This window comes from Panthera tigris, chromosome A2, assembly GCF_018350195.1.
Source record: "Panthera tigris isolate Pti1 chromosome A2, P.tigris_Pti1_mat1.1, whole genome shotgun sequence".
Lineage (NCBI taxonomy): Eukaryota > Metazoa > Chordata > Mammalia > Carnivora > Felidae > Panthera > Panthera tigris.
The window spans coordinates 15,450,332-15,475,446 of record NC_056661.1 but is presented as its reverse complement, the minus strand read 5'-3'; the positions used below and the strand labels follow the sequence as shown (position 1 = coordinate 15,475,446).

The following is a 25,115-nucleotide window of genomic DNA, read 5'->3' as shown; positions in this document are numbered from 1 at the left end:
TCGCTCTCTCTCAAAAATAAAGAAAATGTAAAAAGAAAGAGAGGGGGGAAAAAAAAGAAAATAAAAAAGTGCTTCATGGGCAGGAAATAGATCTAGTCTTCCTTCGCGAGGGGCAAAAAAGTAAATTTCATATTCTAGGGAATAATGTACCTACCCGACCCTGCGCTGGGAGTTTTCATCCCTTTCTCAAAGCCAAGTTCTAGAAAAGTGCTGTAACTTGCAGAAGAGCACACGGTCTGGGAGATGTGACATGAGCCCACGTTCTAACTCAAAGGTCCCATTATCCCTGCCGCGTTGGAGGCTGTGGGGGTTCCTGCCACGCTCAGAAAAAAAGAGGGCTCCTTCCTCACCCTCAACAAACCACATGCTCAGGGATGCGGCCCCAAGACCAGCCCGGCCCCGGAGCTCCCACTGACCACCCTGGCCCACCACTCATTCTGCCCTATCCCCAAGTGCACAGGCTGTCTTCCCGCCTGGGACCCCAGCCACAGCCCCCCCACCCCCACCCCCCGCCGCCTCCCTTTGCAATGCAGACCCTCACTTAGCTCCTCCTGCCCTCCTGGAGGGACACTGCCACCGAAGCATTCAGCCCACAGATACTTCTCTGTCACTCACTCAGAACCAGGCTCCCACTAGATGCCGGCAAGATGACAGTGAGCAAGGTGACAGTCCTCAGGGAGCCGTCACCCAGGGATGCGGGGAACCAGAATCTGCCACCTCTGATAGCTGAGCTGACCAATCCCACCTACGGTCCTTCACTGTGAGTTCACTAAGTGCCCAGGGCTGGGGACAGGCTCCAGCTCACGAAATCAAATATATGTATATATACACACACATATCAGATATATAGATATATATATATATATATATATATATATCAGATATAGATATATATATATATCAGATATATATATATAAATCTGATATGTGTGTGTATATATATGTTGGTCTCTGTCCCCGTTCCTTCTAACATTGGGTCTATGACCCCAGTTCCTGACACAGAGCTCCTAAATCCTTTGGAGTTTCTTGGGCGGCGGGAACGTCTTTTGTTCTAACCAGGCAACTCTCGGTGGGCTCCTGGATGGGGGCTGGTCACTGGAAAAACGGAGCCGTGATAAGAAGCTCGGAACTTTCTGCCCCAGCCCCATCCTTCAGAGAGGAGAGAGGGGCTGGAAAACGAGTTAACGATCCATCCTGCCTACATGAAGCTGCCATAAAAATCCCCAAAGCACGGGGTTCAGAGAGCTTCTGGGCTGACTCCACAGGGCAGGGGCTCCTGGGCTCGGGCCCCTCCCGGACCCCGCCTTATGTATCCCTTCACCCCACTGTTCATCCGTATCCTTTATCATGCACGTTATTATAAAATAAACTGGCAGGCATGCTTCCCTGAGTTCTGTGAGCTGTGCTAGCGAATGATCGAACCTGAGGAGGGGGCCGTGGGGACTCGGATTTATTACCGACAGGTAGATGGTGCCAGAATTGAAAGGAATCTTGCGACGGCCAGCGGGTCGGGGTGGGAAGGGCCCCCAGACCTGATGTCCCAGCGTCACGAGTATGAGTGGCAGCAGGTAGAGGGAAGAAACGCAAGTGAGTTCTTACAAAGCAGGGCTCAGCAAGAAGAAAGGCCACCAGACCCCTCTGCTTTCACGTGGCCCCTCAGCTATAGGATTTTAGAGAAATGTCCAACAACAACAACAACAACAAAAGAAAATGTCATCACGTGTCACTATCATCATCGGAGCACGTAAACCAGGAAGAAAGGGAGGGAAAGAAGGAACCAAATGTTTAGAAGAGAGGAAGGGATATGCATTTCTCCCCCTGCAGTTAGACTTTACTGCCTGAAACCCATTCCCCAAACCATGGCCGGAGGGACCTCTTTGAAAACAGCTTTCAGGAGGTGGCGGTTACATATAATAAATGTCACACATCTAAAGTGTACAAGTTGATAAGATTTTAAAACAAATTTTTAATGTTTATTTTTGAGAGACAGAGAGAGACTGAGTGCGAGTGGGGGGTGGGGAGGGGGCAGAGAGAGAGGGAGACACAGAATCCGAAACGGGCTCCAGGCTCCGAGCTGTCAGCACAGAGCCCGACGCCGGGCTCGAACTCACGGACTGTGAGATCATGACCTGAGCCGAAGTCGGCCGCTTAACCGACTGAGCCACCCAGGCGCCCCTCGGTTTGTGTTTTCTAGAGGTTCTACAAGTGGACTCTAGAATATGTACTCTCTTCTTATCCAGTTTCCTTCACTCGGCATAATTATTTTGAGATTCACCCGTGTCGTCACACGAAGAGTTCATTCTTTCTCGGCGCTGAGTAGTATCCCATTGCCTGGATATACCACGGCCTGTTTATCCGCTCCCCTGATGACAGAGGTCTGTGGCGTCTCCAGTTGGGGGCTGTTACCAAAAAAGCTGCTTGTATACAAGTGTCTGTATAGAAATGTATTTCCTTTTTTTCTCGGGTAAAGAAAGACCTAGGAGTGGAACGGCTGGGTCTTACGATAAGCGTATGTTTAACCTCTTAAGAAGACGCCAGACTGTTTTCCAGAGAAATTCTAACATCTTACAGCCCCACCAGCAGCTTGTTAAGAGTTCTAATTTCTCTGCATCCTTGCCAACACTTGGAATGACAGTCTTTTTAATTTCATCCATTCGAAGAGGTCCATAGTGCTGTCTCCTTGTGGTTTCATTTTCTTTTTCCTACTGACTACCGGTGTCGTACCTGAGCACCCCTGCGTGTGTTGATTGACCATCCTGCACCTTCTCTGGTGAAGGCTCTGTCCCAATCTTTGGCCCATTTTTCTTCTTTTTGTTGAGCTGTGAGGATTCCCTTTATAGTGGGGCTATGAGCCCTTTATCAGACACACGCCTGGTAAGATTTTGCTCGAGTCCTATGAACTGTCGCTGCCTTTGTCTCCTCAGACTATCAGCTGCATTTCAACACACGGAGTTCACCGGGCTCTGCCTCAACTTCTCCCTCCCTGTGTGCAGTGTGGACGCTCTCTCAAGCCAGCACGCTGCAACAACCAGAGGGCTCGCCTCATTTCCTTCCCGTCTCTCAAGAATCACCACCCTGGGGACACCCAGGGGGCTCAGTCGGTTAAACGTCTGACTCTTGGTTTCATCTCAGGTCATGGTCTCACAGTTCGTGGGTTCAAGCCCCGAGTCAGCTCTGTGCTGGCAGTATGGAGCCTGCTTCGGATTCTGTGTCTCTCTCTCTCTCCTCTCTCTCTGCCCCTCCCCCGCTCATGCTTGCCCTCTCAAAATAAATAAACCTAAAACAAATCTTAAAAAAAAAAAAACAATAGATCGGGGTGATTTTTTTTTTTTAACATGACATTTATCAGTTTGGCTTATTTGCTTCTGGCACTTTTGTTAATAGAATTTATTTGTGAGACCAGTTTTAGGTTCACATTAAAATTGAGCAGGAGGGGGCGCGCCTGGGAGGCTCAGTTGGTTAAGCGTCCGACTTCGGCTCAGGTCATGATCTCCCGATTCGTGGGTTCGAACCCTGCATTGGGCTCTGTGCTGACAGCTCAGGGCCTGGAGCCTGCTTTGGATTCTGTGTCTCCCTCTCTGCCCCTGCCCTGCTCACGCTCTGTCTGTCTCTCTCTCTCAAACATAAGTAAACATTAAAACTTTTTTTTTTTTAATAAAAATAAAATTGAGCAGAAGGTACAGAGAGTCTCCGTATTTTCCTGCCCCCCTCACATGCTCGGCCTCCCCCACTATCACCATCCCCCCACCACAGCGCTACATTGGTTCCAACTGATGGACCTACGCTGACACGTCATCACCCAAAGTCCGTAGTTTACAGGAGGTGTTGACCATCCAGTGGGTTTGGACGAAAGGCGAATGACACGTAACCACCATTACAGCATCATACAGGAGAGTCTCACTGCCCTAAACATCTTCTGTGTTCCACCTAGTGCTCCCTCCCTCCCCCAACCCCTGGCAGCCACCGATCTTCTCACTGCCCCCATAGTTTTACTTTTCCAGAACGTCATGGGAGTGGAATCGTACAGTATGTAGCCTTTTCAGATCGGTATCTCTTGCTCGGTAATACGCATTTACGGTTCCTCCATGTTTTCCCACGGTCTGATAGCTCATTTCTGTTCAGCGCCGAGTAAGATTCCATTGTCTGGATGGACCACAGTTCCATGGACCTCCATCCTTCCAAGGGCCAAGGACGGACCTTCCGTTCACCCCCTGAAGGACATCTGGGTCGCGTTCAAGCTTGGCCAATTACGAATACAGCTGCTATTAATATTCACGTAGCGGATGCTGGCGTGGACGTAAGTTGCAGTTCATTTGGAGAAATACCACGGAGCAAGACTGTTGGGTTGTATGGTAAGAGTATGCTTAGTTTGGTTTAAAAAAAAAAAAAAAAAAAAACAACCATCCAACTGTCTTCCAAAGTGGCTGTATGGGATTCTTTTAAAGATCATAATATTCCCACAGGAAAGGGCAAGGACTAGGGACAGTTTCCTGTTTTAAATGATGTACAACGGGAGGCAAAGAGCCACCAAGGATTATTCAAGCACTTCATCCGCCCGTCTGCTGCGGCCTGTGGCCCAGGTAGGGCTTACCTATTGGAAAATAAGCCTGCTGAGGGCAGAGGCCTGGCTTTCTACTTTAGCACCCTCACAAACACAAGGACAGCAGAGTGCCCCATACACGGCAGGTGCCAGATAAACGCTGAATGCATTCAAAAGGCAGAGGCAGGGGAGGGGAGGGGAGGGGAGGGTGAGCCAGGTTCAGGAAAAGGTAAGAGAAGGCGCAGAGACAGGAAAGCCAGAGACACGGCACAACTGTGGGATGATTAATGGGCCGGCAACGAGCCAGCAGGGCCCGGAGGCGGGGACAGGACGCAGGGAAACTCCCGGAGGGCCCCCTGGGACATGGGAAGTGGCAGGAAGTAAAGTTCTGACCCAGGAGGTGTGTGTGGTGTTGGAGAAGGAGGATACTCTGCACACCGAAGGTAGGAGGCAGGATTCACAAGGGGCTGCAAGGGGCTAAGGTTTCCTCCATGGAGGCTCCAAGACGGTCATGGACCCATGTGGCTCAGACGTCCTGGGCCACTCCCCCACCAGAACCTCCTGGAAGACAGGGCCCCTACCTCGACACAGGATCTGCCCCTCCCAGGCTAGCCCGGCTGTCATCCGGGAGGCCATAGTGGGCGGGCCAGGGCCTTGGGCGGTTGTCCAGAGCTTTCTCTTTTTTTTTTTTTTTAATTTTTTAAGTTTATTTATTTATTTGGGGGGGGGGGGTAGGGACAGAGAGAGAAGGAGAAAGAGAGAATCCCCAGCAGGCTCCATGCTGCCAGCACAGAGCCCGACGTGGGGCTTGAACTCACGAACCATGAGATGGTGACCTGAGCCGAAACCGAGAATCAGATGCTTAACCGACTGAGCCCTCGTCCAGAGCTTTCTCTCCGGTCTTCCAGGTGATTAGTGGAAAAACCGGGCACCAGCGACATCCACTGCTAACGCTATGATGGATCGTAATGTCCTTAAGAAGCCAAAGCAATAAAACAGGCCTTCCTAAGAGCTTTCCAACTCTCCAGAAGGAAACAAACAAGTTTTACTACTACAGCAATTTGACATTTTATTATTACCATTACCACCACTGCCGTTGTTTTGGCTGCAGGTTACCGTCACTGGAGAAACACAATTCAGGCTGGCCTCTCTGTGTGCACAGCAGTGGTTCTCAAAATGCTTAAAGCAGGAGAAACTTTTCTCAAAAAAAAGAAACAAACAAAAAACAAGAAAAACCACGGTGGACACTCAACTACATATAACAGACACTAGGAAAACCACTCTGGTCTGGGTGGGACAGAGCCTACTCTCCCTCTGCCTCCTGGAACGTTCCAGCCCCTGTCCACAAGTTCCAGGAAGGCTATTTGAGAACCAATTACACAGGATAACTGACCGAATACAGACACCACCCAGCCTGGGCAGCGCTCCACGCGAAGTGGGTTATTCCAAACTGGTATTGACTGATCTCTCGCGCACCCACAGCCAAGAGACAAACCAGGTTGAGGGCCACGGCGCCTTCCCCACTCCTTGCAGAGGCTGGATTTACAAACAAGGAGGCCAGCAAAGCAGCCTTAGCGCGAGGTTTGGCAACAGGATTCCTGCCTCCTTCCTATGGACAGCCAGACAGAGGACCCCGCAGCCTTCCCTTACCTGAATGCGCAGCCAACCCGGGTGATCACCAGGTTGGCACCTTTTGTTGTTATGATAAGGTTTGAAATAAGAAGGCTCCATCGGGCTAGCCCATGGGGAAGGCAACCCCAGCTCACACCTGGGCCTTGTCCCATCCCGGTGAGTACCCCTCTCTCAGTTAGGAAGGGACGCATCTGGGAGCCACCCGACCCCGCTGTGGCCATCACAGGACATCCTCTCTACTCCACCCGGATGCTGCGTGTCATGTGGGATCGCACAGCCACGAACCACCTACTGTGCTGGAAAGGGATCCAGGCAAGGGTCAGGGCATCCGATCAAAGCTTGGGGGTTGGCAGGGAGGGGGCAGGTCTCCCTGGGGGCACATCTGAACAAGTTACTCTGGACACAAGTCGAGCAAGGTCTTGTCTTCAGCCGAAGGTTGCAGCCTGTGGACCTGGGTGGCTCTGGGAGTCAACAGGTTCTGGAAGAGGGGCCGAGCTTTTGGGGCAGAGCTGGACCAATGACCCCGGCAACAGTCTCCCTCCTGGCCCCACGTAAGCTCACAAAAACCCCCAGAGGCAGTGGGTGCTGGGTCCTCTGGCCCGTGCAGACGGTCACTTCTCTAGTCTGGCTATGCCACTCAGTGCAGATGCCCACCATGACCTCTGAGACTCTGGTGCCAGTCTGGGGGCATGGCCAAAGCACCTCAGATGAGTCTAAGGGAACAGCCAAGGTCAAGAGCCATGGATGCAGGTAACACAACCAACTGCATTCCACCAGGCTCCCGGGCCTCCTCTGCCTCTGCCTTCTCTCCCATGCACCCCAAAGCTCCAGGGTCAGGCGGAGGGAACCCCCCCAAGCCACAAAGGAAGTATTTAAGGCCACTCTGGGCTACGGGGTCATTGCGCCAGTCCGCTTTCTTCACTCCGAAAGCTGCTCAAAACCAGCGATGGCTTCGCTGCATCGCGGTGGGGAAGGAAGTTTCCATCAGTTTCCCAATCACTGCAGACTAGAGCGAGCCTTGCCAGACTGCCTGCAGGTTCGCGCCTGCCCCAGGGCACCCCCGCTCTCTGGCCTCCAACCTTCCCTGCCCTCCACTCCCCAGGGGTACACAGGGTTCAAGGCACACCCCCCAGCAACCTTTCCCAAATCTGATCTGACGCGTAACCGCCACTCAGCACAGGAAACCGTGTTCTACCTTGTCAGGAGCCACGCGCACTGGGCCACCGGCAAAGAGGAAAAGCAATGAGAACAACGGCGTCGCCCAGCATTCTGAGAAAAGGGCATTTCTGTTCGCTGCTGGGGCAAGCCTGCATGTGGACAACACCTTCCGGAGGGCAGGGCGGCACGACGTACCCAAAGCCTTAAAAAACCTTCACACCACTCGACCCAGCAATTTAAGACGATTTTTCCCAAGCAAAAAAAAAAAAAAAAAAAATCCGACATGCGGCCAAAGATGGGCGTGCACAGGCGCGGTGAGTAGCTTAGCAGCTGCCTGGCATGGGGGGAGTGGGAGCAGGGAGACACCTGCTAATGGTGGGGTCTTGCTTTTGGGGGCGATAAAGGTGTTCTAAAATCAGATACTGGGGACGGCCGCACAACTCTGACCATCCTAAAAACCGCTAAGTTGTCGACTTTCAAAGGGTGGGTTATGGGATGTGAATTACATCTCCACCAAGCTGTTAGGAAAGAAACAAGCAAGCTCACGAAAATATTATTAAGACGCTGAAGTGTGCCAACCAGAAAAGAATATAAAACCCCAAATGCAGAGGTAAAGCTAAAGAAACGCTGGGCAACTTTTACGTTTTCTAGAAGTTTTAACTATTCGAGAGCAGCACCGTCCAATAGGGCCTTTTCTGCGGTGATGAGAATGTTCTATCCGCACTGTCCACGATGTCAGCTCTGGCAGTTACCGAGCAATGTGGCTAGGACACATAAGTAACTGAATCTCTAATTTCATTTCATTTTAATTAACTTACATTTAATCTTGATTAACTTAAATTTAATTTTAAATAGCCCCATGTAGCGGACAACACAGTTCTGCCCAATTAATCTTAAGACGTGAAAAATGTTCGCCATACGATGTTAAATGAAACAAAGGGAGAGGAGACCACCACCCAGTACGTAGTAGGTTGCTTTCTATTCTTTTTCTTTAATATATTTACACATGCAGATACGCTATGAAGAGCGGTTATGAGTGGTTTTTATTTTATTTAATTTTTTTAATTTTTTTTAAACGTTTTAGTTTGAAAGACAGAGAGAGACAGAGCATGAGCAGGGAAGGGGCAGAGAGAGAGGGAGACACAGAATCTGAAGCAGGCTCCAGGCTCTGAGCTGTCAGCACAGAGCCCGACGCGGGGCTCGAACTCCCGAACCGTGAGATCATGACCTGAGCCTAAATCAGGAGTCGGATGCTTAACCGACTGAGCTACCACGCACCCCTTTTTCCTAAGCTCTTACGCATTTTTTAAAACATTCTACAAGGAAGATATATTACCTTCATATTCAGAAATAGTGGTGGGATTTTTTTTTTAAGACTTAAAGAATGTTTTAAATTTAATGTGTGTTCACCACATCATATTCCTGCTCAAAAATGCTCAGTCTCTGACACCTACGGGAAGAGTTCAAAGTCCTCAGAGCACCCTGTGGCCTCACAGCCAGCCTATGCGTGGAGTTGCCGACCCCACACCCACCCTGCCACCCCCAAGACTGTTCACCTTCCAGGGTCTTCTCAAGTGATTTCAGACTTACAAAAAAAAATTTTTAAAGTACTGCAAAAGCTTCCTATATACCCTTTATCCAGATTTCCCAAATGTTAGTATTTATATGATTCCAATCACCAAAATTCAGAAAATGAACACTGATAAAACCCATACCTACATATACATGTATGTAAGCATATACACATATATGGATAGGCGTATATGTATTAATCCACAGACCTTATTCAAATCTTACAAATTTTACCAACTGTCCCACTAACGTCCTTTTATCTGGACCAGGATCCCATCCCACACCCCAACCACAGACGATAGAGCAAGGCTGAGTGCAGGATGCACACTGGGTTCAGAAGGGATACTGAGGCACAGAGAGGCTTTGACGTAAGTTCACTCCAGAGCGGTGAGACACCCCCACCTCAGACAACAGCCCAATGCCACAAGTGGAACGAGAAAGAAAAGCCTTTTTTTTTTTTTTTTTTTAAGGAAAAATAAAATCCTAAACTTTTTTCATTATAACATGAGGCTGGGGGCACCTGGGTGGCTCAGTCGATTGAGTGTCCGACTTCGGCTCAGGTCATGATCTCACGGTTGTGAGTTCGAGCCCCACGTCGGGCTCTGTGCTGACAGCTCGGAGCCCGGAGCCTGCTTTGGATTCCGTGTCTCCCTCTCTCTCTGCCCCTCCCCCACTCACCCTGTCTCTCTCAAAAATAAATAAACATTAAAAAATTTAAAAATAAATAAATAAGCAAACACTTAAAAAAAAAGATTTTAGATGAACACAAGGCTGATTTAGAGATGCTTTAAATACGCATTCACCAAAGAAGGAAAAAGGGTGTCACAGAGAAGGAAAGGAACACGAAGGTGGTGGAAACTTCAAGCTGGGAGGGATGTCGGTGCTCTCCAATTTCCAGAGCCCTGGCTCCTTCTCTTCCGCCCGCTGCCCCAGGGAGTCAGGAGCAGGAGACCGCGGGCTGGGGAGGGTCTCCCCCTCCCGTGCCAGCTGGGAGGTACCACCAGCCACACTTTGCCCCTGGGACAAACACAGAGTCTGGAAGCACGCTTCTCTCGATTCTGCGGCTAACCCCGTGCACGGCCTTGGAGGAGTGACCTCCTTGCTCTGTCCCCATCTTCGAATCAGGAAACAATACTGGGCGCTCTGCGGGCCGCCGGAAACGTGAGATGGTGCTGGTAAAGCACCGGGCACAGCCCTCCTTCCGTAACCGGCCCCACGCCTTGCGTGGGAACAACGTCGGGGGACTGGGTCCGAGCCCCCGCCACAAACCAGGGGCCTTCGCACCTGTCTGCTGCTTGACCGAGAGGCTAAGACGGGGCACATCGTCAATTCCCCTTTCTGATCAAAGACACAAGCATTGCTTCTGAAGACTATGGCGTTTAGAATCTGTAGAGTAGGCCAGCCATCTGCAGTACAGACACAGACGTGATTTTGCTGAGTGAGGAACGGGAAGAAGGGCATGAGGATTCTTTCTGGGCTCAGGAGTGACAGGACCTGGTTTTGTTTTCACGGGATCGCCCCAGCTGCTGACGGGATCGGATCCTAAATTAGACTGCTTGCTGGCCAGACGGCAGAAAATTCTTTTTTTTTTTTTTCTTTTAGGTTTTTTATTTATTTTGAGAAAAAGAGAGGGGGAGAGCGAGAGCAAGCAGGGGAGAAGCAGAGAAAGAGGGGGCGAGAGGACCCCAAGCAGGCTCCACGCTGTCAGCACAGAGCACGACGCGAGGCTCGAACTCATGAACCGTGAGCTCATGACCTGAGCCGAAACCAAGAATCGGACGCGTAACCGACGGAGCCACTCAGGTGCCCCCAGAAGGAAAGACTCTCTAACCACCGGAAGCGATCTCCCACTCTGGCTGCCCCTGAGAGAGAGCCCCCTCCCACTGCTGGTTCCCCAGAGGAACGAAGAGGGGTTGTTCGGAGGGTCCGGAGAAGAGCTTCCCGAGGCCCAGGGGGAGGAGGGGCCCCCAGCTCTCCATTCTGATCCTATGATCACCTGCAAAAAATTAAACTCTGGCCGGCCTTCAAAAAAATCAAGCCACCAGGGTGACACGAAGTCTCCCAGCAAGAACCAGAAACCGAATGGAAGGGGCATCTCCAACAAGCAACTCAAGAGGAAAAGGCTCCATTCGCTGGCTTCTGGGTTCTAGCTGTGTGTCCTCCCCTGGGGCCCTTCACCAGTATAATTCTCACCAGGGACTCACTGCTCCAACAAAGTTCACTCTCGTTCCCTCAGATGCCTAAAAATTAAATAGCTGTGTGTCAGAACAAAAGTCTCTCTTAACAGTGATCATCCCCAAGTGGAACGATCGGTCCCTTGTACATCATTTTTGTCGGCACAGAGTTTCTGACTTTCCCACGGTTAGTTGCGCGTGAGTTTTTGGAAATGGCAAAACCATGCAAGTGTTCCGTGTTAGTGAAAGCTGGTGGGAAAAAAAAAAAATCAAACCCTTCTGAGACCATAGTAACTACCAAAAAAGGGTTGAAAATCGGCTGTGAAGACAGTTATTTTAACAGAAGGAATTAGAAGGGTGTCAGCCAAGTGTCCTCCTCACGTAGGAGCCAGTTTAGAAAGTAGCCAGCGGAGCGGAGCCTGGAAACCCTGGAAACGGCGCATCAAGAAGGAAAGGGGGCGGGGGCTCTCACATACTGTTTGGGGGAAGGCTAAACGGCCCAGTCCCTTCAGAAAACTTTCTGGCAGCTGCTGAAAAAGTTAAACACACTCCTACTCCATGAGCCAGCAACTCCCCTCCTAGGTATTTACCCAGCAGAAGTGAAAGCGTATCTCGACACAAATGACCATAGCCGACTTCTCCTTCAGCCCCAGAAGGAAAGAAGACAAACATTCCTCAATAGGGAAATGGAAAAACAAAGGGTGGTGTACTCACCGAATGGAATGCTACTTGGTTAAAAAAAAAAAAAAAAAAAAGAAAAAAAGACAAACACCTGACACACAGGAGCAACAGAGATGAATTTCACAGACGTTCTCTGCGTGAACGGTGCCAGACGAAAGAGGACTACAGTCGAGGCTCGATATTCGCGGTATAATGTTCCGTGAAGTCACCGCAAATGCCGAATTATCGAATAGTGAACATCGCCCCCCCTGGAGGAAATACAGGGTTAGGTTCCCGCCAGCCTCTGGTCAGAACACTGGCATCAACCAGTCAGTACATAACCTTGCTTTTTCTGTGTTTCTGTTTAAAGACACCTTATTTAAAATTGTTTAATGTTTATTTTTGAGAGAGAGTGAGAGAGAGGAAGAGAAGGAGAGAGACAATGCACGAACAAGCAGGGGAGGGACACAGAGAGAGGGAGACACAGAATCCGAAGCAGGCTCCAGGCTCCGAGCTGTCAGCACAGAGCCCGATGAGGGGCTCGAACCCACAAACTATGAGATCATGACCTGAGCCAAAGTCGGACACTCAACTGACTGAGCCACCCAGGCGCCCCTAAAGATGACTTATTTAACATATATTGTTGACTTCATTAACACTGAACTCACGGCCAACAGCATCAGGACACATGCCTGAACGAAACTTATCAAACACAGGTATTTTCTCTGTTAAAGCACATCACAGCCTTCTCGAGTTTACCAATACCACCCAGCACTTCAGCACTGTCCCTGAGGAACATTTTATACAGAAAAATCACCAAGAGCACAAAAACGCAAAAACCATGGCACTAAAACGACCACAAAAAAGACACTTGTTTACAGTGAGAGCTAAAACAAGCAGGCAGAGCAACGCCCCGCTCACCCTCAGCGGGGAATGTGTGTGGGGGGCCACTCACATTTTTCACCCCTCCGCACATGTCCCCAAATGACCGCCAAAGCGCTACGAGTCGATTCTGGGGTGACAAATAAATCTTAGCAATTAGGCAAACTCGCAAATACAGAATCCGTGAATAGTGAGGATATCGGCTGAATACGAACACCGCACGAATCCATTTATGCTGTGTTTTAGGGCAGGCGAAACTAATAAACGATGAAAAAAATCAGAAAAGTACTCGGCTGGGGGTGGGCACGGACTGGAAGAGGCAGGAGGGAACTTCCTGGGGCCGGAACTCTACTATACCTTGACAGGAGGGCGGGCTACCCGGGTGCCAGCATCTGTTACAACTCACCCAACGACACATTCCAGGCTGTGCTTACGTGTAACTTTTTAAAATCACAGCCACACGGGGCGCGTGGGTGGCTCAGCCGGTTAAGCGTCCGGCTCTTGGTTTCGGCTCAGGTCATGACCTCACGGTTCTTGAGTTTGAGCCCCACGTTGGGCTCCACACCGACAGTGCGAAGCCTGCTTGGGATCCTCTCCCTCTGCCCCTCCCCAACTCAGGCGCACGCTCTCTCTCTCTCAAAAATAAGTAAGTGGACTTTAAAATATAAAATTAAAATAAAATAAAATAAAATAAAATAAAATAAAATAAAATAAAATAAAATAAAAACACAGCCACAAATTCCTCGACGCTCCTTCCATCCAGAGGTGGGGAGTCTGCCACCCCTCCCCCATTCAGGCACAGGTGACTGCTTTCACCAATGGTGTGCAGCAGAAGTGACACAAAGCCACTACCAGGGCTGGGTCAGAAAAGGCCACGCGGCAGAAAGGCCCCGGGCCTGCCCTCCGATACCCAGTGCGGAGACTGAAACCCCACAAACAAAGCACACAGCTGGGCTGAGGCCCCGCTGGCTTACTCAGCATCGGATCCCTTCTTCCTGCTGCCCTCCCCCTTCCCTTCCTTTGCTCTCTGGCTCTAAACTAGGGCAGGGCTGCCTCGCCCCACACCCACACAGCCACTGACACCGAGGGGTGGCAGCCAGGGGCCACAGGCCGAGGAGGGAGGGCTGGCTCTAACACTGCACTGACCTCCGAGGCCAGCCACCAAAGGGCCTCTGTCTGAGCCCCACCGCCAGAGAGGAAGGCATCGGCCACGCCGGAACGGGCCGCAGACAATCGGGCCTTTGGAGGCTCCTTGGGAAAGCCACCCATCTTGGCTCCCCTCCCTACACCCAGGCGAGGCCTCCGCAGCCCAGCCAGAGGCGCGGGGTGCGGGCCCCTGTTGGCCGGGGCCCAGAGGAGCCCAGTCCCGGGGGGCCTTCTGCCACCTCTCTTACTAGAAACACCATCTTTCCTTTCTCGAAGGACAGCGAGGGGACGTGCAGTCCCCCTGGATGTCCCTCCTGTCCTCGCGAAACTGAGTGTGTTTTTAAGGTCCTGGAACGTTGGCTCAGCTACAAGGACCACCTGCTCAGATCGCAGAGTACCTTCTTCCTCCATCAGAACAGACGCTTCAAGGGGCTGTGAGGGCCGTCTCGTCGCCTCCTGCAGCGGGCACACAGCCTCAGTGCGCTCGTGTCGGGGCGGTGGCGACCGGACAGACTACATCTTAAGCACCTGTGGGCTTGGGGCGCCTGGGTGGTTCAGTGGGTTGAGCATCTGACTTTGGCTCGGGTCACGATCTCGCGGTTCGTGAGTCGGAGCCCCTCATCGGGCTCTCTCCTGTCAGTGCAGAGCCTGCTTGGGATCCTCTGTCCCCCCTCTCCCTCTGCCTGTCCCCGCTTGCACTCTCAAATATAAATAAACAAACAAACAAAGTAACAAACACTAAACACAGAACTAACGTAAAAATATTGATGAGCTGTTTGACATTTTTTTCGCCATATCAAGTCTGGCCCAGAGGAAATATCACCCTTAGAGCACATCTCACGGGGACCGGCACACTCTGAAGTCCTTCCCAGCTGCTGGACAGTGCAGATCTATGTTAATTAATTTAGTCTTCCCACCAGCCATGCCCGCGTTTTCTTGACGGGGAAACTGAGGCACAAAGGCCTTCGAAGAGTCGGCCCGGGGCCAATCGAGAGCCCACAAGCAGTTCCGCAAATTCTGACTTCAGGACAAGATGAACGCCCTCTCAGATAAGAACACACACATCTGCCTGCCGGCACCTCCCCCTGCTCCTGTCCAAACTTCCCCAGGACTCTGGGCCCCGCAGTTCTGCCACCCGGACCACGGCATCCCAGCCTCTTCCGGCCGCTCCGGTCCTGGGCTACCCGGAGCATCTTCCACCCGGGCGGCACCTCGTCCGGGTGCCTCCGGGTCAGGGTGAGGTGTGCCTGCCTCCCACGCACGCCCCGGCATGTGCACGTGGGGTGTGGAGGGGCCCCGGGGTGTGCACGCACCACAGCAGGAACGTCCCCACTCAAAGGGCCGGCACTCAGGAGGGAGTCGGGGACTCTCCTCATCCCTCTGCTGGCCACGGTGTTCATTCATTGATTCAGCGAGTCTTTGCCGCATGCCTGCCGGGTGCCAGCCACTGCCCTGGGCCCTGGCACACAAGGGGGAACAGAACGAACGCCTCCCCCCCCCACCCCCGTCCCCGCTCATGGAGCCCACATCCCAGCAAGTGGAGCTAAGCAACAGGTCTGGGCACAAAGGAAGCCCCCCAAATCCTAATTCCGCCTCCTGTATACAGTAGGTGTTCCCTAATGACCGTGGAAGGAGTATGTCATCTGGGCCTGGAACTGGATGTGGTGACGGACAGAGGTGGGGGAGGGGCAGCCGAGAGCCCCGGGGACCCAGCAGGAGAGCCAGTGACCCAGGCGCTGGGGGGTCACGCCCACAAGCCTAGCCTCAGGACTCCAGAGCTCCACCCCGCCAAGCTAAGGTACGAGCGGTCCAGAGACTCACCCTGGTTTGGTGCTCTCTGGCTGAAATTCCCTTCTCCTCAAAACGTGGCCAAGTGTCAAGTCCACCCCAAGGTCCAGAGCGTCTCCCAAGTTTAGAAGACACCGGGGGTTCAGCACCTCCAAGGTTCAGCCGCGTGGTGCACCCAAGTCCCGGCCCGAGCAGCTCAGCCTTCCGCTCTGATCGGCTGTCAGAGCGTCACAACCGCCGCCGGGCACAAGGGGACAGAGCAATGGCATTGTGGCCTCCACGGTTTCCCAGTCCACTGCTGCTGAGCCAACGGTGGATTTGTGACTGAAACATCTTAACGTCTCTAAGTTTTTATTTATTTTTGAGAGAGAGAGAAAGATCAACACAGAAAACATGCGAGCGAGTGGGTTAGGGGCAGACACAGAATCCGAAGCAGGCTCTAGGCTCCGAGCTGTCACCGCAGAGCCCGACGTGGGGCTCGCACCCAAGACCTCGAGATCATGACCTGAGCCGAAGTCGGACGCTTCACCGGCTGAGCCACCCAGGCGCCCCTGAGACGTCTTAACTTTTTATTCTTCTACACACCAGGCCCTGTGTTTTGTACTTCGAATCTTATCATTAATTTGGTGTTGGATTTTACTTCCTCATTTTCCTTATTATTCTCAAGTGCCACTTTATAGGAGCTTAAGTGTTTTTCCCCCAAGAACGTGGTTTTGATCTCACGAGTGAAGTCAGTTAAGAGCATTATTAGTGGGAGAAGGGCATTTCAGGGTCCCCCTGGTTGGGGACAGTGACCTGGAGGAGGGACCCGGCAGGGCCAACTCGAAGAAGTGCCTGCCGTCACCAACCACTCGCCTGCTGCCCAGGGAGTGTGCGCTCACACACACGTTTTTTTCACGCGCTCTCCATCCCGGGCTTCTCTGCCAAGAGCCCTGAACCCGTCAGCTCGCGGCACGGGGAGGGGAACAGAATGATAAAGAGCACAGGACATCCAGTCCCCATGAGGTGAGGAAACCGAGGGCAAAAAACGAGAAGCCAGATGCCCAAACTGGCACCGTCGGTGAGTGGCACAGGCAGGCCGGCCGCCAGCACGTTGACGGTGATGGGGACTCTGTCAGCAGACGCCCTGGAGTCCACCGTGGCCAGCGGTCAGCGGGGCTGCCCCCCGAGCCCATCTTTCCACATTCGCCACCTCCCTGCCTCATCAGGAAGCGACGCAAGGCACAGAGGGGGGAGAGAGAACGGGCCGGGCGATGTTTCAGCAGACGCGAGAGCTCCACCCGGATGCCCTGGGCGAGCCCTGACCATCGTGTGAGCAAACACGGCCACAACTTGGTCCCACCCTGCCGGAAGGGGGGCTCCGGAGCACGGGGAGGCTGCTGTTATGGTCAGAGGGACTTTGGTCAGCAGAAGGCAAGCAAGGGTGGTACCATGTGCATGCCGAAATGACCGTCACGTGCTGTCCGGGCCAAAGCCCGCTGGGATGTGTGTGCGCCCCCAGACTCAGGGCCTGCATTACTAGCGGGCTGCCTCAGCCACCCGTCCTCAAATTACCTGGGTCTTTACATTTCCCAGGGTTGGCTGAAGGGCAGACGCACCCCGAACTCGAGGCCCCTCCTCTCCAGTGACAGCGGCAGGGCAGGCTTCCAGAACCTTTTATATGCTGCGGATACGTGCGTGGGGGAGAAAAGATGAAAGTCCCTGATATGCTCCCAACAGACTTCCGGTAACCGGGAGTAACCAGTCCTCGCTCTCCTGGGACGCGCAGCGTTGAGTCACAGACCCAGAAAGATGAGGAGGGAACTTGGCCAAGTCTAAACTCATGGCTCTCAAAACTTAAAAATAGCCCGGCTGTGGACCCTAAAGTATTCCCTTTGAAACACTCGAGCAGAAAGTCTCCAGCCTTCCAACGTGACCCTGACATTCCGTGTCCAGCTGGTTTCCCTGGGAGGGGACAAGTGAAAAACAAAACCTGAAGCAGATATAAATATTTGCTGGCAAGTACTGCCCCTGCCATTGATGCGCCTTGGGAATTTTGGAGGCCTGCTCTGTTTTCGGGAAAGGTTTCTGTTCAGTTTGCCCGATGGGCCCGAAGCATCATTTCGTCCAACGTTTGCTTCTAAGCATCTCCGCACACAGTCTGGGGTTGACACTGATCCTTCTTTATTTATTATTTTTTTGAGGTGGGGTGCAAGTGAGCAAGGGGCAAAGAGAGAATCCCAGGAGAGGCAGAGGGAGAGACAAAGAGGCACAGAGAGAGAGACAGAGAGAGAGGGAAGCACGGCTCACCCAACGTGGGGCTCGAGCTCACCTAAAGCAGGTGAACCAGCCCTCCGTCAGCCACGCTCCTCAACAAATGTATTCAGCAGGGTACCTGACCTCAGTTTGCCCACCTATAAAACGGGGCTAGTGAAATACAGTTATCGGAAGGGTCGAACAAGCCGACGCACGTAAGATGACGGAAAAGTGCCTGGCACAGGGCAATACGCTTTAGCAAAACCATCTCAGGGCCGTGACCCCAGCTACAAATCCCTTCCCTGCTCCCTTCACACCGCAGCGGAAGGCCCTCCACTCCTCCAGCAGACGGCCACCGGGCACCCACTTTGTGGGGCCCTGACAGTGCCGGGCCCTGAGGCCACTCTCCAGTGTCCGATGACCCAGCACCACCAAGGACATCACAGGAGTCCAGGGAGGAAGCCTGGGCCACGCCAGCAAAAACAAGGTCAGCGAACCCCGCAGCCAGTGCTACTTACTGTCCCCCTAAGTTGAGGACCCCGAGTTTAATTAGAGTGAGAGCCTCAAAAGGCCTCAGGGTGGGCGACCGGCGTGACACCAGTGGCTCGCCCTCCTAGAGACCTTTCCTTCCCAATCTCACTCTCCTCAGACGCACTCGGCGGAGCAAAGGGACCTCCAGCCGAGCGAAGGCTTCTGCGTCTGGCCCAGGAGCCAAGAATGACAGCACGTGACGCGCCCCAAATCGCAGCGGGCTCTAGCCACGACCGTGCACCGGAACCTCTGCAGAAAATTGTAACGCCGATTATTCCAGGGGTGGCCAGCATGGCAGGGATTTACGGCTCCCGTTTCCACTGGATGTATTTTCCAGATCCCCTAAAATGAAAACGATCACCATTCGCCGTAGCAAACGCAAGCGTAACTAAGACACAGAAGCGCTCTGCTTCCGCAGAGGCCCGGACAGGGCAGGGCACGCCAGGCTGGCCGGGCTCCCACCACCGCTGACAGTCCTGTGCCCGGTTACTCGGTCCGCTAAAATCCAGGCACCCGAGGGTCCCCAAAGCCACAGCCACAGCCCTTCGGGCCGGGACGAGCCCTCCGAGGTCAGCTTTGTCTCCGCGCTGCGGGAGAGCGGCGTGCCCGGTGTCCCACCCGGGGCCACTGGTAAATCAGGCGCGGGACGCCCGCTTTCCTCACTCCCCAAATCGGGCCTCTCTTGCCCAGTTCTGCGTCCTGGGTGGGAGTCATAAGCCAAAAAACATAAAGAAATGTAACTTTAAAAAAAAACCAAAACACTCCGGCAAGAAGTGCCACATCGTAAGGTCCATTTCATGCTGTGGATTCGTTTTGTTTTTTAAGTTTTTTTTTTTTTTTAATGTTTATTTTTGAGAGAGAGAGAGAGCCGGGGAGGGGGCAGAGAGAGAGAGGGAGACACAGAATCCGAAGCAGGCTCCAGGCTCTGAGCTGTCAGCACAGAGCCCGACGCGGGGCTCGAACTCATGGACCACGAGATCACGACCTGAGCCGAAGTTGGACGCTTAACCGACTGAGCCACCCAAGTGCTCCCATGCTGTCAACTATTAATGGAAAAAACAAGACATTCCTTCCTGGCCACAGAGGAATAGAGGAGAAACACACTATCCCAAAGAGGGAGGACCGCAGAGGGTCATGGCACACGCTGTGGGAAACCGAGGTCGGGACTCGTCAGGGTTCATCAGGGCTCAGCTGGAGACCCCCTCCCTGAGTAGGGTCACAGGGGCAGGCAGCTCTGTGTGCCACAAGGGCGCCGGCTGGGGAAGTCCCTGAGGACAGGGACCCTGTGAGGGAGGAGTTCCAGGAGCTCAGGGACCAGCAGCGAGGCCGGTGTGATGGGGCTGGTGAGCACAGTACGGCAGGGGAGGGCCCAAGTGTGGGCCCGATGACTACAGTGCAAGCCGTGTGCAGTCACCGCCACTCACGTTCTTGCCTCGATCTGGTCACACGGGTGCTCACGCGGGTGCGTTCACTTTGTGGGCACCTACCCTATGTGTATACTACACGTCGATAAAAAGTTACAAAACATATGCCTTCCTGGGGCGCCTGGGAGGCTCAGTCTGTTAAGTATCCGACTCCTGATTTCGGCTCAGGTCGTGATCTCAAGGTTCGTGGGTTCGAGCCCCACGTCGGAGCCTGCTAAGGATCCTATCTCTCTCTCTCTCTCTCTCTCTGCCCCTACCTTGCTCATGCTCTCTCTCTCTCTCTCCCTCAAAATAAATAAGTAAACATTTTTTTCAAAATACACATGCCTTCCTGATTTTGAGGCAGTTACCTGGTCTACTAAAGACCAGGCACGCAGGCAGGGCCATTCTCGGGAGGAGGTTGTAGGCTGGTTATAGGCTCCTGGGCAAAGGCGGGTCGGCCGCTGCGTCAGGAAGGCCCACGGGATGGGGCGACTGGGTGGCTCAGTCGGTTGGGCGGCCAGCTTCGGCTCAGGTCATGATCTCACGGCTCGTGAGTTCAAGACCCGCGTTGGGCTCTGTGCTGACAGCTTGGAGCCTGGAGCCTGCTTCGGATTCCGTGTCTCCCTCCCCCGCTCCTGCTCTCTGTCTCTCAAAAATAAATAAACGTTAAAAAAAAAAAAAACAAAAAAAAAAGAAAAGGAGGGTCCAGGGGAGACTGGAAAACTCAGGGCAGAGCCAGCCTCTTCTCTGTGTCCATGCGGGGCAGGGCGGGGGGGGCTCCATCCATTCACTGGGTGTTGGAGACCCTACCACGAACCTCTTCTTGCCTCTCCAGCCCCTGGTGCCTGACCGAGTCTGGCAGAGCCCCTTCCCCTGCAGGGCACAGTGGGCTTCTCTCTGAGCCCCAGACCCACCACCCGGAGGGAAAGCATGGCGGGGGGGTGCTACAGGCCCAGAGGCAACTGATGCCCCCGCAGCAGCTGGGTGGGGAGTGAATCTGGAGGGGCCGACGGAACGATAAACACAGAGCTAAGAGACGGCCCGGTCCCACCAGGGGAGCCGTCAGAGCCCAAACGGGGTGGAAGCACCACCACTGACGCCTGTGTGGTCCTGAGCAAGTCCCGAGCCTCAGTTTCCCAACTGCGAACAGAGACTACTGGCGTCTGTGAAAGTCAACGCCGAGCACATACCCAACGCCAGCCGCGTCACGGGCACTCGACGGACGGTCGCTAGGATTAGAACCACGGGGCCCAAAGGTCGCTGTAAAAGGGGTCTGGTCTGTCTGATGCCGGGGGCTGCGGTGGCCCCTTTGATGGGCTGCCCAGATCCCCCTTCACCGAAGGGACTGTGGCCTGGCTGCCGGGGGTGCAGCCGGAGGGAGGCCTCGCCTGTCCACCCCTCGGGCTCTGTCCCAGCCACAAGGGGCCACCTCGCCCAAGGTCAAGTGCTTCCCACGGCGGCCCACCATGGATGACTGATCTACAGGGGAGCGTGAAGGCCTGGCGATCTTGCCCCAACTCGGGACAGCTCTGAAGGGCTTTTCCAGCTCCCGAGCTCCCTGCGGGGTGGGCCCAGGCCTGTCAGGCCCGCACTGCAGCTGAAGCCCTCCTCTACCCACGCCTGCGTCCTTCCCCTCCTTCCAAGGGCACCCCCTGGGGAGCCCCCCGTCCTCTAAACTGTCTGAGTCAGCTCCTTGGGAAACCCAGGCTGTGACAGGTGGCTTATTTGTACCCTTTTTCCTTGGGAAGTGGGGAGGGAACCAGTGTGAGGAAGACAGCGGATACCATGGAGGAAGAGGCCAGGAAAAGCCAACAAAAGGCACGGTGACCTCTTCTCTTCCTCTGCAGTATAAACAGCGGTGTTAAAACAGGAGCCACACTGCACGGGGCAAACCACTAACACTCTCCAAGCAGCGTCGAGAGTCCGTCCGTCCTTGCCTCTCTCCGCACGGACGGAAAGACACAAAGGGGCCACCGAGGAACACAGAAGAAAGAGCAGGGAGAAGCAGTGGCTAGGACCACGTCGTACCGAGCCCACAAAGACGGCCAAGGAAAGTGCCAGAAGCGTCCCTGGAGAGGAGCTGACCAATTACTGGAAACTGAGGTGTCTTCAGACCTAAGTGTTCTCAAAGGCAACAGCAGGGATTCACGAGCCCTTCCCACAGTGTAAACGCCCAAAGGGACGCCTTTGCGAGACCCAGGAAACGGCCTAAGTAACCCACCCAAACATCTACTTTGCTTGGCTTCCGGCTGGAACCACATCCACTCTGATGGTAATGGTTACATTACCCTGACTCTCTGGCCAGAGCCCCGTCTCGAAAGATATTCTTCTATTTGCAAATTAAAGTGCATCGTAATGTAAGAAATGCCGCACGGGGGGCAGACACAATCTTCCAAATAACGCCAGATCTAAGGAAGGGGAGGCATCCGTGTGGTGAGCCCCTCAGCTGGTCCACACACACTGCGCGCTACGGATGAAGCGGTGAGGCCTGGAAGGGAACCGAGTTTGTTCAAGGTCACGTGGCAGGGCTGGACCAAGAACTGACCGCCAGAGGCTCCGGTGAGAGACTTCCTCCTCGGCCACACGGCTGGTCACGGAAGAGCGAGTGGCACCCCAGTTGCCAAAGCAAGTGCGGGGCCCCTCCCCCCGGGTGGGGGACACTGTGGTCCCCGCGCAATCTCTGCAGACAGCAGCCAGGCAACACAGAAAGGGCCCAAGGCCCCAGCCCTGCAACCCCACCCCCGGGGAGTTTATCCCAAAGCTGGGCCTGCGTCCTACACACGGGCCCGTCTCACAGGCCACCAGGGGGGACCGTTTACGTGACCCGGGGCACGTCTCTACAGTGGTGGTGATGCTGAGCCAACTCCACACGTGCCGATGTATGACAGCTGCCAAGATGCACGGTTTCAGTGGCAAAGACAGAGAGCAGATGGACAGCACGGAGCACCATGACTCACTCTCTCACACACACACACACACACACATACACACACACACACACACACACACACACACACACTCTCATTACACCCAGGACGCTCAACCAGAAGCCCAGGTAGGAAGCATATGAATTTTTCACTGTGCGTGTTTTTGTGTCTTTTGAATTTTCTACACACAAATGTGACGCTTCGTCCAAAAGGAAACTATGATTCCGCTTATGTGAATGATCCAGGATAGGTAAACCCATAGAGACAGGACGCATATTGGCGGTTTCCGGGGGCTGGGAGGGGCAGTGAGTGAGAAGCAATTAATTGCTTCGTGGGGGGATGGGGTGTCCTTTCGGGGGGACAAAAAGGTGTTGAAAACTATCAGAGTTGGTGTTTGGAAAACACCGTGAGTGTACCAAATGCCTCTGAACCGTGTACTTTAAAATGGTTAATTTTACGGTGACATTTGCCGCAATTTAAAAAAAAAAAAAAACAGGGGTCGTCTGGGTGGCTCAGTCGGTTGAGCATCTGACTTCAGCTCAGGTCACGATCTCACAGTCCGTGAGTTCGAGCCCCGCGTCGGGCTCTGGGCTGATGGCTCGGAGCCTGGAGCCTCCTTCCGATTCTGTGTCTCCCTCTCTGCCCCTCCCCCGTTCATGCTCTGTCTCTCTCTGTCTCAAAAATAAATAAACATTAAAAAAAAAATTTAAAAAAAACAAAAACAAAAAAAACAAAAACAAGGGCAGACGAGTAAATAAGTACCGACATAAAACAGTTTTCCGCATCTGTGCTTGGGAGGCAGCTTGGCAACGCTGGTTAGAGGCATGGGCATCACGGCTGAACTGCAGGGCTCAACTGCCAGCCCCACCCGGCGTCACCTGGGAGGCCTCGGTTAAGTAATCTAACTTCCCTGGGCTTTACCATCCTAGTTGGTGAGACAGGCGTAATGACAGAACCTGCTTCCCAGGGTGCTTTCAACTAGTAAATAAAATGGTAGAAGGTAAGCGCCCAGCACAGGGCGCAGCACAGACTGGCCCCAGGGCCTTTGCCCCTGCCATCTGCCCACCGAGAACGCCCTTTCCTGGGACAAATGCTGCTCCTTCAGGCCTTTCCTCAAATGCCACCTTCCTGATGGGGCGTTCCTTGACCCCCTGAGTTAAAACCGGAAACCGCCCTGCCAACACCCGCCCCGGGGTTCCGTCTCCTCCTCCACCCCTGTCTCTCCCCAGGGCTTGATTATTTATTTGGTCCATCTCCTGTCTCCTTCCACTGCACCGTCTGTCCTGTTCATTATGTAGGCCAAGGCCTCGAACACAGCACATCCCGAGGCAGGTGATCAGTAAATACATGTTGAATGACTGGTGTTAGCGAATACCTTGGTCCCGATCCGGTGTGTAAGCCTGCCTCCCTGACAAAATAAAACTGCTGTTTTGTTGTCTAACGACCTTGAAAATAAAAATTAGACCTAAGTGAGGTGCCTGGATGGCTCAGTCGGTTGAGCATCCGACTTTAGCTCAGGTCATGATCTTGCGTTGGTGAGTTCGAGCCCCACGTCGGGCTCTCTGCTGACAGCTCAGAGCCTGGAGCCTGCTTCAGATTCTGTGTCTGCCTCTCTCTCTCCCGCTCTGTCTCTCTCCCTCTCTCAAAAATAAAGATTAAAAACAATTTTTTTATAATTAAGCATAAGTTTACATTTAAAAACCAGTGTTTCCAGCTAAGTATTATTCCCCAAGGGGGGAATCTGCAAAGGAAGAGAGCAGTAAGACAGTGCCATGCGCTCTGAAACATATACCAAAGAAGTCACCCCAGTTTCCGAGTGCCCACTGTGTCATGAGAGCTGGTCCCATGAGCCTTCAGGAGGATAAGGAGCACAGTGCACCCATGGGCCCCTGGGGCCCCGTCCCTCCAGGCACCTTAGGCCAGAGCCGGTCATTCACAGAGAACAGGGCAGGCTAAAAACAGGTAGGCCTTTCCCAGTGCCCTGCCCTCCTCCATGGGGCACAGCGGCCACCCTCACGGGACTCAGCTTCCCAAGGCTCTCAGCCCTCAGATGGGGAAATCAAGACCCCAATTATTCAGAGCTCAAAAACGGAAGAAAAAAAAAAAGACAAAAACAACCCTCAGACTCTTCTAAAAACAGGCTTTCTAGTTAGTTCTCCCATGAGACCACGACGTCGTTACCCCACAGGGCAAGACGGCTGCCTCCAAACCCTGCACAGAGAAAAAGAAAAAGCTGAAACCCGCAGTCTCCGAGAGTTTGAGATTCCAAAAAGAGAATAAAACAAAACCAGAAACTGTGAGTAAAACCAGTAAGGAGCGTCTTCCACCCCACTGGGCGCTGTGGCTGTGGATGTCACCTGGCTGCGGGGCTGGAACCTCGGGTGGGGGCTGAGTTAGGAGACACCTAGCGCACAGGTGTCCGGCCCCTTCTCCCCCACGCCCCGTCCCCCCTCCAAGTTTCAGC

At 53.4% G+C, this 25,115-nt stretch overlaps 1 protein-coding gene across 2 annotated transcripts in view; it reads right to left on the bottom strand.

Moving 5' to 3' along the window:
* The window catches only part of LIMD1 (LIM domain containing 1), a 64,900-nt gene that overhangs the window by 37,196 nt on the left and 2,589 nt on the right, over positions 1-25,115 (bottom strand). The gene's annotated exons all lie outside the window — the stretch shown is intronic.